We start from the raw sequence: 6,000 nt of genomic DNA on the forward strand, positions 1-6,000 counted from the left end.
TGTCACTAGAACTAATACAATACTAGGGCACAGCATGGCACTGGAGAGTGAGCATTTTTTCCCCCCAGCACTTATCTGTCATAAAAATGAAAATTAGCGCTTTAAACTATACAGTGAAGAAAATATGTATTTGAACACCCTGCTATTTTGCAAGTTTTCCCACTTAGAAATCATGGAGGAGTCTGAAATTTTCATCATCAGTGCATGTTCACTGTGAGAGAGATGATCTAAAAAGAAAAATGGAGAAATCACAATGTAAGGTTTTTTACCTATTTATTTGTGACATACAGCTGGAAATAAGTATTTGAACACCACCACAAATGTTAATATTTGGTACAGTAGCCTTTGTTTGCAATGACAGAGGCCAAACGTTTCCTGTAGTTTTTCACCGGGTTTGCACATACTGCAGGAGGGATTTTGGCCCACTCCTCCACACAGATCTTCTCCAGATAAGTCAGGTTTCTGGGCTGTCGCTGAGAAACACGGAGTTTGAGTCCCCCTCCAAAATTTTTCTGTTGGGTTTAGGTCTCAAAATTGGCTAGGCCATGCTAGAACCTTCTTATGGAGCCACTCCTCGGTTTTGCTGGTATGTGCTTTGGGTCATTGTCATGTTGGAAAACCCAGCCACAACCAATCTTCAATGCTCTGACTGAGGGAAGGAGGTTGTTCCCCAAAATCTCCCAATACAGGACCCCAGTCATCCTATCATTAAATACTGTGCCCTCGTCCTGTCCCATGTACAGAAAAACACCCCTAAAGCATGATGCTACCACCCCCTCGCTTCATAGTAGGGATTGTGTTCCTGGGATAGTACTCATCATTCTTCTTCCTCCAAACAGGGTTAGTGGAATTATGACCGAAAAGTTCTATTTTATTCTCATCTGACCACACATTTGCTCCCATGACTCCTCTGCATCATCCAAATGGTCATGGGCAAACTTAACACAGGCCTTGACGTGTGCTGGTTTAAGCAGGGGGACCTTTCGTGCCATGCATGATTTCAAACCATGACGTCTTATTGTATAACATAACCTAATTGTAACTTGCAAAATAGCAGGGTGTTCAAATACTTATTTTCTTCACTGTATATTAATCAAATCAAAAGGCAAGTTTCTCTAAAAAAGTGACTGGTTTTTGTTTTTCAGCGATGTGCAGATTGTGTACATGGAGTGAATAGAGTAATATTAATTTATAAATTAAAAAGGCGCATTCTGTAATTAATGCTGTGTCGACTTAAAAGTCCAAAGTTTTTTGTTTTTTTAACCGGGGAAATTTAAACTGGGGCACTGCAGATCAACACTGGAAATATGTCTGGTGACGCCCATGCACATGTGTATAGTTATATTGTTGATTTAAGAATAGAACAACTCTTAGCAGATTGCTGTACAATAGGAGATGAGCTCTGTTTATGCTTGAGGACTTCTGATTAAAGTACACTTTTAATACATAAAGAATATTTACAGATGCAATATAAAAGAGTGAAAATTTCTTGTGTGAGCTAGCATAATATATTTAAAAAATTATAAAAAATATATAATATATAAAAAGCTATGCGCGTTTATCCATAGTGACAAAGCATATATATAGTGCAGGGTAGAGGGACTACATGGAAGTGACAAATAAACACATATTCACTTTGCAACTGGACACTGCAATGTGCAGCCAGTAGCTGGGAGCATCACATTTACTAGGAAGAAATAAAATGCTTGTCAAGTGACATGTTGTAACTGGAGACCTCTCCCACATGTTTGCGAGCTATTAGTGTGACAGTGAATAACATAAAGTCATACTGTGTCAGTAGGTTTCAAAAGGGATTTGTGACATTTGGTCATCTAGTGTGGTACTCAAGCATGGGAAAAGTATGGCCCACTGGGTATTTATATTTTCAAACATGTATGTTAGCTTCAGTGAAGATTTAGTGTTTTTTTTCTCGGGTATGAATGGCTCCTTGTCGAAATGTGTCCTGGGTGGACACTGCAGCTTGCTCAAAGACAACTGGAATAGACCCCAGCTCACCTATATTGTGACGTATAAGTGCAACAGAAAATGAATGAATGGATGGATGGTCTGTTAGTTTTAAAGGTTTATCAACATTTCAATGCAGGTTTTCTCTTTAGAGAATTTCTTTGACCTTATGTTATCCGAAACTTCTGTTTGTTGGAATGGATAATAATACTAAATATACGTGGATATCAGGGAGACACATTCCCTTCCAAGGGAATTGAAACATTAAGTTGTTTTTGTCCTAAACAGCAGACATTTGGGTTTGACATCATTAGAGTTCAATTTCTCCGCTCTTATTAGCAGCTAAATTCAAACCTCGGCTCAGGAACAAACCTGTTCATGGACAAAACTGTCATACAAATCTTCCTTTTTTGTTCATGAACCGCCATCACATTCATATTCGATGCTCAGTTGTGTTTTCTCTCATGCAGCGTAAACATCATTCGCTCCACGCATCATAGGTTTGTTCCATATACCTATATATACCTATATCTGTATCTACTTGCTATTTTTTTCCCCAAAAATCCCATTGGAATGCGCAAGTGGTAGTGACATATGGAAGCCTAATTGTATGAACCAGTGAAAAAAAGGAACTAACGCTAGATGTCAATCAAACTACCAATCACAAGAGCATTACTCTTAAAATGCTGTGGCCTGCCAATATGCACTTCAGCATATTCTCATCAGTTTCATCTTTGGCTTTTATATTTTAAACACAAGTACTCCGAATTTTGCTACATCTTTGTTCACCGAGAAAAGAACACTGCACACATTGTGAAACAAACAGCAGGCTCACTTCTGTTGTGAAGCTGCTTTTCTGCAATGGTCTGTCTTAAATCTGTGCAGGGTACAATGCAATCTCAGAAAAGCAAGTTTGTCACTCGAGGCATTCTTCAGAGAAATGTGCGGCAGTGTCAGAAGGCTTTGTCTCAGTTACATGTCATGGGTCTCGTAACAGCATAATGAGCCATAAAACAGCTAAAAACAATCAAGAATGGCTATGACCAAAACAATGGACTATTTTGAAGATGCTTTCTATGAGCCCTGATCGAAACCCTATTGAACATCTTTAGAAGAAACTGAAACACGGTGTCTAGGGTGGGCAACCTTCTAACCTGAGACAATTGTAGCAGTTTGCGCATTAACAGTTTCAAACAATGTTTGCTGTGATTTCCTTTAAAGGGTGAGGCACAAAATATTAAGTTATCCCTTTGTCAAGGCCAGTTTCATTCATTTTCTTTTGGACCACAAAACCAATTGTCAGTTTTTGTCAGTTTACTGTGAATTTCTGTTTCTTTAACAGATGATCGCTAAAAGTTTTGCACATATCACATCGTATACACATGTGACGTTACCGTTGTGGTAAGCTAAATTCTGATTCCAACTTTGCACACTATAGAGTGTGTGATTTAGTGCTGGGAAGAAAGGATTGAGTTTATTTAAACAGCATGAAATTAATATCATAAACTATCAGACTGATGGTCATAATATGAGTTCACGTAAGTGGGTCGGCAAAAAAAGTAGCGCCCATTCCATCAAGCTAATTGCCTGTTTGTGAAGAGGGAGCAAACTTTTCCAAGCGGCACTCCATAATGGAAGCTTTTTCTTAATCATAAATAGAGCTCTTGTATCCCATGGGGACTTGCTATTCTAATTTACAATTGAACTAAAGACCAAAGCTATCAATCTTTCACAGACATTTTATTCCTGCACCCCCCTCTCTTGCTTGTAATTGTGGTGGCATGGCCATAAACAACAGAGAAAAGGCAGCACTGACTGATTGCTGAAAATGACATATTAACACATAAGCACTCTCATTCACTTTGCACTTGATTGTGGATGGACACACATACACGCACACTGAAAAGAGAAAACACCCAGAGATAGTGTTAAAACTAAGCTATTGAGGAATGCACCTATCATCCTGCCAACATCTTACGTCAAAGCAGCGTATTGAGTGAGATTTAAGCATTTTTTTGAGGTTGTTAAAAATATAATTGAAAAATAAAAATCAAGGACCCCGGAGGCATCTGTGACATGTCAGCTAGTGACGGGATATGTCATTCACTTGAGGAAACGAATCCATTCCAGTTCGTTCAGTAAAAAGACTTGTTCAAACAAATCGCTCACCGAATCGTTCGCCCACCTCATCCCCCCACCCCCACCCACCCAAATGAATCGTTCGGTTAGTGAACGGGAAGTGACGTTGCCAAACGAATCTTCAAAGACCGCTTAGGAATATAACTGAACGGGAATTGACATTGCTTGGTCCCTCCCCCTCTTACACACAGGCTCCTCACTGGCCGCTCGTCATAGATTCAGAAGTGAGTGACAGACTATATCATTCTGTTTTCGCTGCCTCGTCTCGAGTCTACCCCACCATTGCAATAGACCCCAATCACATGACGTCAAAACTCCGCCCCACTGACTTGAGCCGCCATATTGTCCGTCAGCTCGTCGTGTTTACACATTACCGCTACATACATTCGTCCTATTATGGCGTGTTTTTCTGCTCGTTAACATTAATAATCAAAATTGTGAAGGCGTGTGTGGCAGTTGGTTGCAGTAACAGAGAAGATAGACGGAGAGACTTGAAGTTCTACCGTATTCCGAGAGACACGAAGAGGAAAGCGAGATGGACTGCTGCAATTCCACGAGAAAACTGGGCACCAAACGATCACCACAGACTATGTATTAGTCATTTTATATCTGGTAGGATGCATTTAATATATATTTAGAGGGTTTTGGGCTGACAACCACAATTAAGATCATTGCGAGGCTAATCGCTGACAACATACAGTTTCAAATTCAAGATGTTTATTTCTTCGCCCATCATTATTTTTTGAATAATATTTAGTTGGTGCCAAGTGAAAGAAGCTGGCCTCGTCTACGGATCATCAGTTAAACAGGGGTGTCCAAACGTTTTGCAAAGGGGGCCAGATTAGGTGTGGTAAAAATGTGGGGGTGCTACCTTGGCTGATTTACGTAGAGCAATATATTTAAACAAATTTTAGCAAGCCCTTCTGTGTGTCACATTTGATTTATTTATTTTTTTTTAAATTCATGATTTCAACAATCTCGCCTTTGTGGCGTTCTCTTTCGACCCTCGGGCTCTAGCGAAGTACTGCTGCTGTGAAATTAAACTAGCTTCAAGTTGCTTTCATTTCTCTCTGTGTATCTTCCCTGTAATTTTGTCGTACATGTCAGCGTGTCATGTTTGGTAATATCGCCTCACATCGAACTCTTTGAAAACAGCAACTGTCTCTTTGCAAATGAGGCAGACACAGTTGTTGCGTATTGTATTGAAGAAATAGTCCAATATCCACCTATCCTTGAAGCGTCGGCTATCGCAGTCAACTTTTTTTTTTTAATTGATTGTCGCCATTTTAGAACATTGGAAGTAAAGGGTCACACGGGGTAATGTTGCTTAGAGTGCTGCTCTTAAAGTCTTTCAGACTTTCGTGAGAATAGGCTGAGTTTCTGTGGACAAGATAGTTGTAGATAGTTGTATCAGGGTAGCAGATGTCAGGCAGAGACGGCAAAGACAGCGGGTTGAAAAATATCGATTTAGGCATCAAATATGGATTTGGCGAATGGATCGACCGAAGCTTTTCCACATAACGCCTTTAATGCAACACATCCAATGAGTTTACAGCGTCCGAAAGCACCGGGGCTTCCATGAATTGCACTATAAATTGCACGATAAATTGAGAACATTGAGAATACGGACACACAATGACGGACAATATGGCGGCACAATACAGCGACACGTCATTGTGTGACGTTGGTGATTGGGGTCTATAGCGAGGGAGAACTTTCACATCGTCTGTCATATTTCTATGGGATCAAAGTCATGGCTCATGCTTGCAATTTGATTTAGGACACTGTTAAACATTTTCCTTTTGTGGATTTGGGCTCGGGGGCGCACGGACTTTCTCTAGCATGATCTTGATCTAGCATGATCTACGTGACACGCTTGCTGTCACGCAAATAAAA

The sequence above is a fragment of the Corythoichthys intestinalis genome, chromosome 5 (genome assembly GCF_030265065.1).
Source record: "Corythoichthys intestinalis isolate RoL2023-P3 chromosome 5, ASM3026506v1, whole genome shotgun sequence".
NCBI lineage: Eukaryota > Metazoa > Chordata > Actinopteri > Syngnathiformes > Syngnathidae > Corythoichthys > Corythoichthys intestinalis.